Source organism: Mus caroli, unplaced genomic scaffold (assembly GCF_978045245.1).
Source record: "Mus caroli unplaced genomic scaffold, Mus_caroli_1 scaffold_3, whole genome shotgun sequence".
Classification (NCBI taxonomy): domain Eukaryota; kingdom Metazoa; phylum Chordata; class Mammalia; order Rodentia; family Muridae; genus Mus; species Mus caroli.
This window is the reverse complement of record NW_028227258.1, coordinates 30,596,827-30,613,941: the sequence shown is the minus strand read 5'-3', so window position 1 is coordinate 30,613,941 and position 17,115 is coordinate 30,596,827. Positions and strand designations below refer to the sequence as shown.

The 17,115-nt window shown below is 44.7% G+C and overlaps 2 long non-coding RNA genes across 2 annotated transcripts in view; one reads left to right on the top strand and one right to left on the bottom strand.

The window, feature by feature from the left end:
• LOC147005446 (uncharacterized) overlaps window positions 1–11,293 on the bottom strand; it is a 40,938-nt gene extending 29,645 nt beyond the window's left edge. The window contains exon 1 of the long non-coding RNA XR_015046665.1: window positions 11,106–11,293. This is a non-coding gene — a long non-coding RNA (uncharacterized LOC147005446). The remainder of the gene's footprint in view (window positions 1–11,105) is intronic.
• A 2,587-nt stretch (window positions 11,294–13,880) lies between these two features.
• On the top strand, window positions 13,881–16,207 carry LOC147005445 (uncharacterized). The gene is made up of 3 exons (XR_015046596.1): window positions 13,881–13,895; window positions 14,378–14,467; window positions 15,813–16,207. It is a non-coding gene; the product is annotated as an uncharacterized LOC147005445 (long non-coding RNA).
• The last annotated feature ends 908 nt before the right edge of the window (window positions 16,208–17,115 follow it).

Genomic DNA, 17,115 nt, shown 5'->3' with positions numbered 1-17,115 from the left:
AGCAGCAAATAAGAACTTCCTTTTTGAAACTTCAAAGTGAATCAAGAGAATGACATCAGTTGAGAACACAGTTGTTGGATGCCTCGGTGAAAACGTCTCAGACTCTGCTGGGAACGGTGTTCAGATCTTCGTGTTTCCCGCTGCTGGGTGTCTCCTGATGTTGTGTGGTGATGTCTGCATGTCAGTGTGATGACTAAGGATGGGAACACAGGTGGCTGGCTCTGCCACCACACCTCTGAAATGCTGCGCCCTACCCCTGGACCCAACCTCTATCTAGTCAGACAGGTAGTTAGTGAACTGGACCCAACCTCTATCTAGTCAGACAGGTAGTTAGTGAACCGACCCCTAGGAGAACTCTTATTGGTCTCTAAAATCTAAACCTCACAGAAAGTATGTGGTCAGTATTTATGATAGCAAAATGAATGCCTGTACATGTGTTCTCAGAATTCACTATTGCACCTTTGAAAAAGATCTCAATTATTTTTAAATAATTGATAAGATATAGGATTTTTTCTCTTTTGGTTTTTTTTGAGACAGGGTCTCTGTGTAGTCCTGGCTATCCTAGTATCCCTGGCTGTCCTAGATCTTGCTCTGTGGACCAAGCTGGCCTTAAACTCAGAGATCCACACCTGCCTCTGCCTCCTGATGTTGCTGGCACTGAGAGGCCATATTAATCACATTCAAAGCAAGGATCTAATGTTCATGCAATTTTTGATGACCAAGAAATGATCACTAAGCCACTCTGTCTCTTACTATGTAAAAACACAGAAAAGTGCTATAAACACTCAAGTGCTGTGTGAAACTGTAGCATATTGTAAGAGGCTGCAAAGAATATAAACATTGCAAGAAATGTGTCTGTAGTCTCAGCACTTAGGAGTCAGATGTGGCTAGGTTTCTATGAGTTTGAGGCCAGCTGGGTCTTACACAATGAGTTCCAGGCCAGCTAAGGCTACATAGTGAAACCCTGTCAAGAAGAAGAAGGAGGAGGAGGTGGAGGAAGAGGAGGAGGAGGAGGAAGGAAGGAAGGAAGGAAGGAAGGAAGGAAGGAAGGAAGGAGGAGGAGGAGGAGGAGAAGGAGGAGAAGGAGAAGGAGAAGGAGAAGGAGAAGGAGAAGAAGAAGAAGAAGAAGAAGAAGAAGAAGAAGAAGAAGAAGAAGAAGAAGAAGAAGAAGAAGAAGAAGAAGAAGAAGAAGAAGAAGAAAAGGCAGAAAGATAGACAAGATAGACAGGAAGGAACGAACGAAAGAACGAACAAATGAATGAATGAACGGACAACAGGGTTTAGCAGTGAAAGTTCAGCAAGACAGAACCCCAGAGACGTTCTAGGGACTGCATGCAAACATTGAATGTGGTCTGTATTGAAGGAGTCCAAAGCAAGCGTGCACTGCAGTTTCTGTTAAGGGAAAGCTGGCCAAGTTAGTAAACCACAACCTGACATGTTTCCTTATATCCCTGTCTGTACTCACAGAACCTCCAGCATTTTACCTGCAGAGATTGATAAACTCCAGGATTTATCTTAAGACTTGGTTTCCAACAGTTTGCATCAATGCCTGCCAAAATTACATTGTCGGAACATTGTATCTGTTGAGCAAGATTGCTTTAACCCAGTGTCTCCATGAACCATTTTTATAAATAGCCAGAAAACATAGCAAAAAAAAACGGAGCTTCTCTCAAAGGCTCAGTCTGTTTTCTGTTGCTATCGAGAAATATCTAAGACTGAGTGTTTGTAAAGGTTTATTAGATCATGTTTGTGCAGGCTGGGGGAGCCAAGAGCCTGGTGCGACAGCATGCTCTACATGTGGTAAGGGCCTCTGCCTGGGTTCTGACATGGTAGAATAAAGAGTACACCTGACAAAGCTGGCTTTGCCACTACTCAGACCATAATCAAAACAACCCTAATGGCTTGATCACCCTAAAAGGATGTTGCCCCTTGTAGTGGCTATTCCTGGTTGTCAACTTGACTATATTTGGAATGAACTACAATCCAGAATTGGAAGGCTCACCAGTGACCCTTATCTGGAGGCTGGGAGATAGAAGTTTCTGATCTGGATCTTGGTATGGAGATCTTGAGGCATAATGGCTATGGATTCCAGAAGATTAAATCTCCGAGTTCAAGGTCATCTGGGATTAAAGGTGTGGTGGAACACACCTTTAATCTGGGCTATACCTTCTGCTGGAGACAATATAAGGACATTGGAAGAAGGGAGTCTTGCTCTTGCTCCTTTGCCTGCTTGCTGTGTGGGACTGAGTAACTGCTAGATCCTTGGACTTCCTTTCACAGCTATGACTGAACCATTATTGGGAATTGGGCTGCAGACTGTAAGTCATCAATAAATTTCTTTACTATATAGAGACTACCTGTAAGTTCTGTGGCTCTAAAGAACCCTGACTAATACACCCCTTCACATCACTGTCCAAGTGGCTGAGTTTCCCACACGTCATGTTAAAACTTCTGCCCCTGTTAAGTTTAGAAAACCTTAAACTTGGACATTAAGCAAGTTCTTCTTATCTTTAAGTGCCAATATCTACAGAGCCCCAACAGGCTTCTTTAGGCCACAGTGTTTATTACAACCTGAACGCACAGCCTTATTACTAGCCACTGATGTCAGTATTGGTCAAAAGTAGATTGCCTGTAGAGTCAGTGACAGCCACCCTTTTATTCCTAAATGAAGGGCTCATTGGAGATACCATTTGCTTCAGCCAAAGTCAGTTGAAGACCTAGAACCCAAACAGATCAAATCACCCTCTGAGCCTTTCACTTGTAAGCGTTGGAATCGTTTCTGTTGGAGGAGTTCTTCCCTAGTCTCCCCAGCCTTAGAAATAACTTCCACAGAAAAGCAGCAGACGTGATAGGCTCCTGCAAGAAACCTCTCTCCTGGCAGAGTTTGGTGGCACATTCCTACAGCCCCAGAACATGAGAGGCCAAGAGGGTGACAAGTTCTGGGCTGTGTTAGTCGACACAGTGAGACCAAGACCAAAAATAAATAAAATTTGTTTTAAGCCGGACAGTGGTGGCGCACGCCTTTAATCCCAGCACTCGGGAGGCAGAGGCAGGTGGATCTCTGAGTTCGAGGCCAGCCTGGTCTACAGAGTGAGTTCCAGGACAGCCAGGGCTACACAGAGAAACCCTGTCTCAAAAAACAAAACAAAACAAAAAACCTAAATAAATAAATAATTAAATAAATAAATTTTGTTTTGTTTTGTTTTTTAAACAGTGCTCAGAGACTGCCACCTTCCTCCTCTGGTCAAGGCAACAGTGAGACAGACCGGTTGTCAAAAGAGAAAGAGTCTACAAAACATCAGAGTCCACCTAGAAACTGAGGGAGCACGGGGCTGAGGGGGGCACAGGACAACTGATTAGGGCTGTGAAATAGTGTCTGCTTTGACCAAAGCCACGTTTACATGTGTGGGCGCACATATACAAAAAAAAAAAAAAAATCACCTATAACTGCTTGAGATTTGAGCACACCTGTACATCTAAACCAGACCCCCCCCCCAAAACAAAGCTAAAGGTGGGAAAGCCATACACACAAGAACCCATTTTCTAAATCAGGAAGGCTTCCAGCGTTTCCCTAATTCTCCAGATTTCTGAAAGTGATATATTCAGCCGACAGAACATAGGATCAAGGCAAAACAGGAAGACAGTACTATTGAGGCTGACTGTCCCCTCCTCCCTGATACCCCAGACAAGGACATGAGCTCAAAAGGACAGCGTGAAAAGTCCCGGATGCAGTCAAAAGAGACAATCCTGACCCTCACCCTCAACCCCATGCATGACAACACCCATCTCCCGAAAGAAACCACATCTGAAAAGACATAAATCCATAGGCTGACGGCTGGCAACCTGAGCACTCACCTGACATGGGCAGAGAACAGGAGCCCTGGGGTAATCATCTCAGACAGGAGTTCCCCATAGTGACCGCTGCATGGATGTGTGGATTTATCACCGAGAATGTGCCAAATTACATTCTTTCTAGTAGTGATTCTATATTATTTCAAATTGAAGAAATAATTCCTTTGAGGGGATCAGTTAAGATTAACAACGAGAACAAAAAGACAGAGCTTGTCAAATACCTAGACATTGCCCTATCTTCCTGCTTTTTCTCCTGACACAAATACCTCCGCTACTCAGACAACTGAATTGATTGGTCTCTGCTCTCTGACTAGGAAGAAGGACATATCAGGAGATAGAAAAATTTAGATAAACCCGTTCCTGGATTTAATATTTTGAAATGTAAGACAGCTGGAAATCCAACAGCGCCATGACAGATATAATGTACTGGGAATACTGCTGAGGAAAACCGGAGTGTCTCAACTCATACCAGTGCACTTCCAAACCTAGGAAGAGTCCTGAGAAAGACCCTGGACAATGGAGCCTGAGAGAGATCTAACAGATCCTGAAAGGGAAACCATGTCCCCTGACCCGGAACCAGTGGTCTTTAAGAGAAAACCTTTGGAAACCTCACTGCCTGAGCAGAACCTGGATAAAAAGAATGGAGACCTCTGGGGAGAAATGGCTGTGTGGTTACCTGAGCAAGTGACACAGGACACAGCAGCACAGGCTTCACTGTGCACCACAACGGGAAGATCATGGAAAATTTTTGCCTGCACACCTCCTAAAGGCACACAGTGCTGGTTCTGTGTGTCAACTTGACACAAGCTAGAATCATCACAGAGAAAGGAGCCTCTCTTGAGGAAAAGCCTCCATGAGATCCAGCCATTAGGCATTTTCTCAGTTTGTGATCAAGGTGGAGTGGGCCTTTTGTGGGAGGAGCCATCCCTGGACTGGTAGTCCTGGGTCCTATAAGAAAGCAAGCTGAGCAAGCCAGGGGAAGCAAGCCAGTAAGCAGCACCCCTCCATGGAGTCTGCAGCAGCTCCTGCCTTGTTCCTACCCTGTGTGAGTTCCTGTCCTGGTTTCCTTTGGTGATGAACAGCAATGTGAAAGTGCAAGCTGAATAAACCCTTTCCTCTCCAACTTGCTTCTTGGTTATGATGTTTGTGCAGGAATAGACTTAGTCAGAACCCTGACTAAGGCAACACCGTGTAGTCAATGATAAAAGTGGAGGAAGCTTGTACAGATAAGAATGAACTTCGGGACAGTTGCATGTGTGCATCCCTGGATCAGGTGGGATGATAGTCACGCCTAGACTCCAGTGGTGACACATGACCTGAGAACCGCATTGATCTGTTTTCACCTCAAAAGCTCAGCGGCGGGAGCTGCTAGCCAAGGGAACAAGAACATTTCTCGGCAAACTGAGCCCAGCCACTAGAGAAGGATGGACTGCTAAGCGAGTTGAGGCCAGATGGCTACAGTGGTTCACACCAGAAGTCCTGGTACTCAAGAGGCTCAGACAGGAGGATTGAGAGTTCAAAGCTCCAAAGTAAGGCCCTGTCTCAAAACAGAGGATTAGAGATGTAGCCAGAGAGCAGGGCACTCGCTGACCACATAGACGGCCCTGGGTTCCATCCTCCATATCAAAACTACAGCTCTTTAAACACACACACACACACACACACACACACACACACACACACTGGTATTTGTATGTGAGTTGGATCCTCTGGGAGTTACAGACAGTTATGGACTGCCATGTGGGTGCTGGGAATTGAACTCTGGCCCTCTGGAAGAACAATGCTCTTAACCGCTGAGCCATCTCTCCAGCTCCAACACTGAATTGTTTGGTTGGTTTTGACTACTAGCAAGTGTAGTCTTGTCTGGTCTGCAACATTGTTGCTACGCAAAGCAGGCCAGTCTGCTTCTGCCTCCTGAGCGCTGGCATTAAAGGTGGACACCACTCTATCCAGCAGAATGCTTTTTATTTCTTTTGTTTCTTCGTGATCCAGGTGTCTTAGAATAATATGTGTTCCTTATGGTTTTCATTTTTATTATTATATTTTCTATTATTTAAAACAATTTTCAAATTCAAATATATTTTGATCACATTCTTCCCCTCCTCCAAGTCCCTCCGCATCTTCTCCCCACCCCACACACACACACCCAGCCAACTTTAAGTTGTTTCTCAAGAAAGAAACAAATACCCAATACAACAGCAAACCACCACATGTGGCAAGAATCTATAGTTTCAAGACAAAAAATTCCAAATAAATATTTCAGAAGTACAATGATGTAAAACTGTCAAAATAATGTTCTTATGTGTGTTCTGTTGATAAATTCAAAACTGGGTAAGGCTACGCATGCATATATATATATATATATATATATATATATATATACGCTTTTGTTTGTTTGTTTGTTTGTTTGTTTGTTTGTTTGTTTGTTTTTAAAAGCCTGGTGTGGTGTTACACAACTCTAATCTCACTCACATAAGTTTGTATCAGGGGGATTATTAATTAAAGGTCAAAAGTTTATAAAACTTGTTTTTTTGTTTTTTTGTTTTTTAAAGAAAGAGGTAAAAGAAAGGAAGGACGGCAAGAAATGCCAGGGAAGAGAGAAGAGAAAATATAAATCAGCTAAGCCACACTTCCAAGACTGAATGGCAGAACCTGAGAACTCCAACGCAGCCTGGCCCTCACCTAGCCTCCTATCCCATGAAGTCAGTCGGCCCTCTGATGCCCAGTCTTTGTCTATACCACAGGCCTTGGCTTCTTTAATGAGAAACCTGGCACTACCCAGTCACCAACTCAAGATCATCTCAGTCCATCACCAGAACAGAGAAAGAACACAGAAGGCTTGAATTTGATGCCTGAGAGGCCTTTCTGAAGGCAGTGCCTTCAATCCTGCTGAGTGGACAGGAGAGATACTCTGTTGATTTGCTTTTAGACTTCAGAGAACATTTCAATCACAATAGAGCATCTTGAACCACAATGATAACATGTCTTTTTTTTTTTTTTTTTTTTTTTTTTTTTTGGTTTTTTCGAAACAGGGTTTCTCTGTGTAGCCCTGGCTGTCCTGGAACTCACTTTGTAGACCAGGCTGGTCTCAAACTCAGAAATTCGACTGCCTCTGCCTCCTGAGTGCTGGGATTAAAGGCGTGCGCCACCACGCCTGGTAATAGCATGTCTGATCCACATGGTGCCTTTAGCACTGGGAGAAAGCATTCCCTCCAAGTGTGCAGCACAAATCAGGGCTGGAACCTCTCACAGCCAACTATCTGAAGGAAACTGTGTGGGCGCAATCACCTATTTCACATCACCTAATAAAACTAAGCCCTCTGTATTTACCCATGATACCCAAAGGAATATCAAGTCTTCAGGCCTCAAGTAACATACAGGGAACAAATGAATTTAAACATAGAAATTAAGCCAGTATAGAGACAGACTTTTCACAACATGCAATTCTAGATCTCTTTCATCAAGGGTTTGCACAATAGTGACCTCTTTTAATCTTCACAAGGCAACCTCCAGCTCTCCCCACGGCGAAGGTTGCTTCTTTAAACTCAAGCATTAAGCTAAGAAGAGCTGTTCCGTCACAGCAGAAATCTGTGGGATGACTTAATAGTGGCCTTAGATATACACTTTAGAACCAAAGACTTTAAAATAGCATAATGGAGCTTTAAGACCCCCTTTTGGGGACCCCCACACTAGTCTCGGAAGAGAGAGTGCACCCAAAGAAACACGAGAATCCTTCTTGCTGCAAAGACACAAGGCAGTTTAATGGCGGAGCTCCAGGTCTAAACGTATCTCACGCAGGAGACAGTGGATTCGACCCCAAGGCTCAAAAGCTAGGGGTTTTTATGGGGTAAAGGGCTTAGGGGTGGGGAACTCAGCATAGCGACATGCTATTGGCTTATTCAAACATCAGCAGAAAGATCACATGTCAGCAAAAGAATACGTGCAGGTCAGGGTATCAGGGCTCTGTGAGTTGTTGACTCAGTTCAAATAGCCCTGTTATGTCCTCACAGTCCTCTTTATCTTTATGGTCAAGCTGTTCCCAGGAATGCTTTAATGACAGGGCATGCCCAGGTTTGTTCTTCTTTGTTCTCAGCGCCAGGAAGCCTCTAGGCTCACAAACAACCAGCAATTTCTGAGTACTTTATATGACTTACAGGTCTTGAAATTTCATCTTTCTTTCAGAGCCAGGCATGATAATACATGTCTATAAATCCCAGTGCCTGGGAGACTGAGGCAAGAGAATTGCACATAAGTTCAAAGGTAACTTGGACTATATAGCTAAGTTCCAGGCCAGCCAGTGCTGCAAGAGACTGTCTCAATAAATAAATCTTTAAAGTATCTTCTAAATAGCATAGTGAACATTTCTGGTCCTAGCGCTGATATTGCTATCTGTGGAGAGCTTTTGGGGCCACTTAGCAGGGGTCTGACATTGGGCCATGACAAGGAAGTAAGCTCAGGCAGGACTCTAATTTTAGGCTAGAACAGGGAAGTAAGTTCAGGCAGGAATCTGATTTTAAGGTAGAACAGAGAAGTGGGCTTTAGGCATGAATATGACTTTGGGCTAGGACAGGGAAGAAGGCTCAGATACCTTGGTCACCCTGATAAGCCCTTAGAAACAGTGATCATGGAAGTGATCATGGGACTTTGTTTACTGCCTTGCTTGTTCCTGGCCTATTTGTGTTTATTGTCTTGCTTGTTCCTCAGCCTAGAATTGACCTTATTACTTGCAAGTAATTAAAATGGTATAAAAGTGGATTGGGAAAAAATAAACCTACCTCAGCCTCCGAACTGCCTGGGGTCATGCCACAGTGCTGTCTAATTGTCTTTTTTCTTTTTAATCCTCACTCCTGCTCTGGAGAACCTGTTGACTGACTGAGCTGGCTTGGTCAGCTATCCTACCCACTGTTGCATCTTTTCATTTAAGTATTGTCATTTAAAACATAAAATAATACTATCACAGCCTAGAACATTGAGAATCTCAATTGGGGGCCATGGGGTTGGGTCACAGATTTTCATACCAATTTTAGTGTTTGCATACAGTATTGTTTACAAATCATTGGGAATTTTTTCATGTGGAAATATTTATTTTATGTGTGTCTGTTGTGTGCACATGTGTGCAGGTATATAGACTCAGGACGCTACCTACCAAGGCCAGAGGCTGACACCAGGCATCTTCCTCTAACTGCACTGCAGAGACATGTCTCTCATTGAACCCGAGACTCAGCAGCAAGTCCTAGAATCTGTCTCTGCTCCACAGTGTTAGGGTTCAATAATTGCAGAAGAGTGATACCCCAGACTTAAACAGTATGCAAAAGCCAAGAGCTTTTATTCAGCTGAATTTCCTGCATGCAGGGGTCTTCCCATGTGGAAATGGAGACCCCTAGTGAGCTTACAAGCTCAGCTTTTATTGTCATTTAGGAGAATTCCAGGAAAAGCTGTGTGTGTCCTTTTACTTTGATGAGTTAGCTATATAGGCATCTGACTGATTCTACAATTGGTTAGGGCTCTGGAGACCTCCCTGGCTGGAGGTGGGGGTGGGGGGTGTCACTTATTCATTCTAGCTACCTATTCTTACTTCAGACCAGATGACAAGATGTCCTCGGTTTGGCTGCATGCGGCTGTGGCTGACCACAGCTTCCTGGATCCATGTTCTCATTTCTTGGAAACAGAAACTCAGGCCTAGTCTCGTTTGCAGCGTATCATGGAGTCAGCCTGGCTCTGGGTGACTCAGTCCTCTGAACAGTACTGCCTTGAGAGGTGAAGGCATGTGCACCCACGCCCAGCCTTCTACACAGATGCTGGGGACTTGAGCCTAGGTTGTCTGGCTTTCACACCACACACTCTTATCCAGCGAGACAACTCTCCAGCTCCACATACGAAATCTTTTAAAAAAGGGCTGGGAGATAGCTCAGAGGTTAAGAGCACTGAATGATCTAGAGGTCCTGAGTTCAAATCCCAGCAACCACATGGTGGCTCACAACCATCTGAAATGGGATCAGATGCCATCTTCTGCTGTGTCTGAAGACTGCTATATATACATACTTACATATAATAAATAAATAAATCTTTTTTAAAAAATCTTTAGAAAAAGACAGAGCTTCCTAGAAAGGACTCATTATGCAAAACTTGCCCCTTCTTCAAATACACTGACCTCACTTAGATACAGAAAGAACTGTCTAAGAGTATAAAGAGGTCAACGTTTTTAAATGAGATTTGGGGTAATATAAAGAGACCATGCACCCCCCAACTTCAAGTGAATTTTAATCTTTTACTGTTAGCAGGTAATGGGAAAGGGGCCTAGTATAAACTCCTAAACCTAAGAACAGTGGAAGGAACATTGCCTGTTCCAGGTCTAAGAGAAGCAATCTCCCAAATTCCCAAGAGAAAGCGAAGGGAAGATAAGTATTCATGTCTGTGAAGGAGGCTAGTGAGATTCACTGTCCAGGTATATCCTGTCTTACACACACACACACACACACACACACACGCATACACATGCACACAAACACACACACATGCATGCACACACACACTAACAACAGATATAATCCCGTTTTTCAATTTACATATAAGAAAAATTAGGAAGACAATATTGTTGAGATAAAACTATCAAGCTTGGGACTAAAGCCAAGGCATCTAGCTCTCTTTCTTTCCCCCAAGCCCTACCTCGTCTCTCTATCTCTTCTCTCTCTCTCTTTCTCTGTCTTTCACCTCCTGCATCTCCTCTCCCTCTTCTCTCTGTCTCTCTCCCTCCCTCTCTCTCTCTCTCTCTCTCTCTCATTCGGTCATTTTTTGAGGTATGAACCCCTAGTACAATGTTGACCTGCCACTGACCTGCAAGAGTTTGCTCAACTCCCGTTCAATCAGGTGAGGGGTAACTTCAGTACATTAGAGTCCCCGGATTTCTGGACTTGTCTCTACCCATATCACAAATCCCTAAGCTTGGTCTAGTCCATACCTGAATAGATTTTATGTGTTTTCATAGCTGCTGAGAAGTTGGGTTTTTTTAACATTTAGTTTATGTCGTCATAGAATAAGAGTCCAACCTTCAGGAGTCTGTTCTTTCTCTCACGTGGGTCCCAGGAATCAAATTCATGTCACCAAGCTTGGTGGAAGGTGCCTTTACCCACTGAGCAATCTCACTAGCAGAGTTTAGTGTTTCAAATGAAGATTTTCAAACATGAAATACCAACGTTGTTGATTAAAAACAAAAGTTCCTGAACAGGCAAGTGCAACGCAAAATGGGTGCCTACCTTTCATGCCGTTTACACGTGCCGGCCCACTCTTCAGGTGCTGAGCCTCTCAGAGCGATGAGCCCCGGATCCTCGTGGCCATTTTAATTTCTGTTTCATTGGGATTAGCTTGTCTTCGGATGTTTCCTGTCTCTCGCCGTTTTCATCCTCATCTAAGCCATGCAGAGAAGTTGTTTCGCAATCTGACTTCCAGCAGCCGAGGCTGAAAAGATGACCTTGCACATTTTTATCAGCAGAGTGTCAGCAGGTCAGACTTTGCACTGCTATCTGGCGAGAAGAGCTTGCAAACCATTCCCAACTTCCTAACAGCGTTCTTGCCCTCCCCACCTCCCAGGTCGTGCATGGCATTAAGGGTGCTTACTCTTCTCTTACATTAACACCAGGGCCTTGACTCTGCCAATGAAACATTAGTGGTTAGGCATATCCAAAACTATGAAAGTCAGTAAATGATTGGACTTACTTCTGGCCACCCAGGTAAGGCACATTTGGGAATGGTGACAGAATAGAAGATGGTGAAACTGAAGATGATACAGGTAGGTTCCTAGCTCACCACAGAAAGATCCCATGTATTGGAAGGCAGCCCAGCCCAGCTAAGCCCCTACAGACTCACAAGAACCATGGTCTATTGTGTGATGCCAAGATTTCACAGTTTGATTTATATAAATATGTATTTCATCCATAGCTACATGGAACATCGCCTTGTGCTACTGGATTCCTGTTGCTTTTTAACAAATGCTTCCAAGGAAAAGGGGTGTAAAATGGCAAATACTTTTATCTTAGGGTTTTACTGCTGTGAACAGACACCATGACCAATGCAACTCTTATAAAGACAACATTTAATGGAGGCTGGCTTACAGGTTCAGAGGTTCAGTCCATTATCATCAAGGCAGGAGCATGGCAGTGTCCAGGCAGGCATAGTACAGGAGGAGCTGAGTGTTCTACAACTTCATCTGAAGGCTGCTAGCAGAGTACTGACTTCCAGGCAGCAGGGATAAGGGTCTTAAGCCCACACCCACAGTTACACACCTACTTCTACAAGGCTACACCTCCTAATGTCGCTTTCTGAGCCAAGCATATACAAACCATCCCACAAGGTCTGTAGATGGGGTTATTTTGTTTTCTTACTATGAAGCCAAGGTTGGTCTCAAACTTAGCATTTAGCCCAGGATGCTTTAGAGCCTTGTAGCTCTCCTAACTTAACCTCCAGAGCCGGTGGCAGGCAGGTGTCACTGTGCCCAGCTGAGAATGTAGAAGAGCCCTAGATAGGTGTTGCTGGCTCAGAATATGTAATGCGATTATAGTAGGATCTTTCACAGTCACCCAAAGTGCAATTAGGGAATTGAGGCAGAAGGCTTGCTTCCAGAATGGCTAGCTCACGGGCTTACAACAGGGTGCCTCATGTTGCCCGATGAGCAGGATACCTAGAAGCCTAGATACCATGAGAAATACTCCAAGGCTACTCCAGTCTCCTCAAGCAGGACAGCTTCCTTTCCTCTGAAAAGAGGAACGCCCATGACTTGAAGGGCTAGTCTCCAACACCACACTTCCTCCATCACTCACTCAGCCTTATCATACTCATTAGAAAAGGCCAAAACCCCCAACACATATTCAAAGTCTGAAAAAACAGGCATCTTTCTAAGAGAGGGTGAGATGAGATGACACACATGTTTTCTCCAACACAGAATGCCATCTAGCTACATATTATACACCTCTGCCATGTACAGGGTACATCCCCCTACCAGTATACAAGTATACCAGCTATAGCGCATGCTCATTTCTTCCCAAGGCTTCTGAGGCTCATCCCTGCCCTCATGTCAGACTCCATAATCTAAGTCAGGCACAGGTGCGCTTACCTGTTGTTGTATCTGAAACACCATTCTCACCCTTGCAGAACCTGTGCACTAAAAAAGCCAGCCACCCACTCCTCCCCCAGTCCCTTCAGCCAATGAAATGAAAACTGTAGGAGGCAAGGGACAAGATGCTAATGCTGTTTGGTGCACGTTGCCACTTTTCTCATCAAGTATCTAGGGAACATATTGTTCCTCTTTGTCCAAGAACACACAGAGTTGTGCCTGGAAACCTGAATGTTATCCATAGTGAAAGGATAAAATGACTATAGTAATCAAGAGGCTGGAGAGATGGCTCAGCAGCTAAGAACATTTGTGGCTTTTACAGAGGACCCAGATACAAGTGCCAGCATCTGCTTGGAGACTTACACTGTCTGGAACTTTAGTTCCAGGAGATCCAACACCCTCTTCTGACTTCCTCAGCACCAGACAGGTACACGTAGGCAAGAAAGATTGCTTTACAAAAAGGAAAGGTGGGGGAAAGTTGTAAAATGACTGCAAACCTGAGAGGTTATCAGTTAATACTTGTCTGGGTTTGTCAGGGTTCTCTAAGGCACAGAGCCTTCGCAGTTGGCATAGTCCCCATCATAGCGTCTCTAAGTAGGGAGTTTAGTTGCTCAGTACACAGGGTTGCTCCTTCAGCAGTCCCAGTCTACCACCCAAAGCCTAGAAGGTTCCTGGAGAGATGATGGCCCCAGGTCCAAGACAAAAGCATGGAGGTGCTGCTTCTGGTACCAGAGAAGGAGGGACTGGGGAGCAACAACAGGAGAAGTTAACTCACCAGTTAACTGTTGTGGATGGGCCTGGTGCTGTTCTTGTGAACCAATCACCAAATGAATAAAGCAGCCAATCACTGGACGAGTAGGTAGGACTTCTGGGTTGGGCGGAGTAAGAGAGGAAGCAGGAGGGTGTTAGGTCCTCTTTGGAACAGGGAAGCGGAGCGGTAAGATGTAGCTGCTAAAGTTTCCCTGTCTCGTGGCAGAGCCGCAAGGATTCGTCATCAGAGGAATCAGATTTTAATACAGTTTACGAGATTAGGTTTTAGCTGTTGCCCCCAGAGGTTGAATTACCATTGTTTTTGAACTAAGTTTGTGTTGCGTTTTCCTTCACGCATTCAGTGGCTCTTCTGGGCTCCAGAGAGAAAGATACAGAAGCAAAGCAAAGTGTGGGCTTGCCTGACGGCACCACAAAGGCCATGGGGGATTTGAAGCATGGGACCGGCATGGTAGCGACTTGTCAGTGGGAACCTAGTGAGCTGGGTGGAGAGATTGTGGAGTTCTGAGTCTCCACAAGATAAAAACAGCTTGGCTAATGCCCGCCAGTACCTGGCTGGAGCGGATGCATGCCGGTCGGTTCTATAGTCTTTTTTTTTTTTTTTAAATAGTTCCGGCAACCATTAACTCCGTGCCCCTCTCCCTCCCCCAGTCATCTGGGCTGATCCCAGAAGGCACTGCAGATAATTTCACATCAATCAAGGCAATCTGGACCCTGACTAAGGTGCAGCTTCCTATTTAGGTGAGTCTAATTTGTGGCAGGGTGACATTAAAACCAACCATAATAGGGCCAAACACCAATAGTCCCAGAATTTGGAAAGCTGAGGCAGAAAGTTTGTAAGTTTAAACTCACAGTCTGGGCTACACACAAACCCTATCTCAAATAAGAGCGAAGACAGCAACAATTATAAGGATGGTCAGTGAGCTCTGCCCCTCCTTAGCACAGCCATCGCCATTTTGTTCCATGCCTGCCGGCTATTTCATATTGTTGCTGTAATATGCCTGCCGATCACTGAGACAGTAAAGTAACTCGACTGAGAGCAGGGTCATGCTGACCACATACCCTGCTATGTTCCGTATGCTCTGATGTTTGTTAATCTTAAGAAACTTGACAACTGTAAGTGCCACGTAGGACCAATCAGAATAAAAATCAGAACTGTTCTGTCTAGCTAGCCAAAATAGCTTGCGTCAGAGCTGACCACTGGGCAGCACTTCCTGTACCTACATAGGAGTTCACTGTGGGTTTTGCGGCTTTAGCCTTTATACACTGAAAATGGAAGATGTTCATCTTCATGGCTCAGCCCCAGAATTCTGAGCTACAGCCCTGATGGATCAGTCTTAGCGTGTGTATTCAATAAACCATCCCTGTCTGCTGGAATCAGTGTTCCTGTGGTTTGTGGAGTGACTCCTAAACCCCAACAATGGTGATGACGGTGGTGGTGATGATGGTGATAATGATAATTTAACCCAGAATGTTTAAATTATGAAAAGCTTGGTTACATAATGTCACCACTGTTATAAAGACAGTCCATACTCGGATAATATGTCTACCAAACCAAACATATTTATACCAAAAACATCACCTACATAAACCCTAATCGTGAAGCGGTTTGTTTAATTTTTCAATGGCTTTCAAATTCCTGTTATTCTCTATGAATAGCACTTGGGACTTTATTTTGCTTCATTTTTGAGACGGGATCTCCTACTTAACCCTAGCTAGCTGGGAGCTAACTCTGTGTGCACCAGCTGAGCCCTGAACATGCTGCAATCCTCACACCTCTGCCTTCTGGATGGCAAGATTATAGGGACGTGCCATCACAGCTGGCTTGGAGATAACCAATGAAATCTGAAAGTCAGCCTAATGAAACTTAAGATTACAATGGCAAGAAGGATGCTTGCAGCACATGGTGGGAAAGGGTGTATGTTCCCTCTTATCCATCTGTCCATCTATCCGTCTATCCACCCATCCATCCAACCAACAGTCTTCATCCTAGTTAAGTTCCCCTTCGAGAAGCCAGACTTCGATATAGCTTTGCTTTTTAATTCACTCTGTCTGATAAGTCCTGCTTGCTTTCTATCTGCATTAGGATTTTATTGCTGTAAAGAGACACCATGACCATAGCCAACTCTTATAAAGGAAACTGTTGGGAGCTATTTAGACAACACTATTGTCCTGATCTCTAAATTGGGCCTCTCCCCCCCCGAGAAGAAAAGGGGGTCAAAAGCGGGCCACCGACACACCGATTCCGAGAACAACCACAGAATGTTCCAGCCCTAAATCATCGCTGAAGTCCTGACCACACCCTGATACCACCAAGTTCCTGCTTCCCCGTGTAGCTGCCAAAAGAAAGAATTTCTATTGCCCCCCCCCCACTGATAAGTACTTCTCCTTTTGCTTGTATTGCCCCACCCCTCCCGCTGATAAGTATCTGTACTTCCCCTTTTGCTTGTGCATTTAAGCCTTGGGCCTTTCTCAATACATTTGGGGCTTTGATGCAATTCAGAACGGTTCTGTGTCGTTATTCGCACAAGACCCTCGTCTCTCTCTACCCCCCCCATTTGGTTATTAGGAGAAGGTCCCCTTGCGACCCTCGAATAACTGGACCTGCTGGACGGGTCAGGAAACCATTTAGGTGGGGCTGCTTTACAGTTCAGAGATTTAGTCCATGGCAGGAAACTTGGTGGCATGCAAGCAGACATGGTGCTGGAGAAGGAGCTGAGAGTTCTACATCTTGATCTACAGGCAGCAGAAGGAGACTGTGTGTGTGTGTGTGTGTGTGTGTGTGTGTGTGTGTGTGTGTCTGTGTGTGTGTGTGTCTGTGTGTGTGTGACACACTTGCCATAGTTTCAGCACATATGAGACCTCCAAGCCTGTCCCCACAATGATACACTTCCTCCAACAAGGCCACACCTCATAATACTGCCTACGGGCCAAGCAAGAGTCTATGGGGCTATTCCCATTCAAACCACCACCCATTCTTTTATCCTTTTAGTTCTGAGCCAGGATCTTACTCTATAGCTGTTTGGCCTAAAACAGCTTGGTCTGGAGACCAAGTAAAGCTGAAATTTAAGGGAATCTTCCTGCCTCTGCCTCCCTGCCTCTGATGCTGCAATTACAAGCACTATGCTGAGTTCCTGCTTTTAGTCAAGTTACCAAGGTAGATAGATTTAGATAAGCCATAGTATTATTTTTGTTTGTTTTCTATTTCATGTTTTCTGTCTTCTTCTGGACTATTGAAATGTTTTCAAGTTCCAAGCGTGGTGGCACATGCCTTTAATCCCCACACTTGGGAGACAGAGGTAGGTGGATCTATGTGAGTTCCAGGCCAGCCTGGTCTACAAAGTGACTTTCAGGACAGCCAAGGCTATTACACAGAAAAAACACCATCT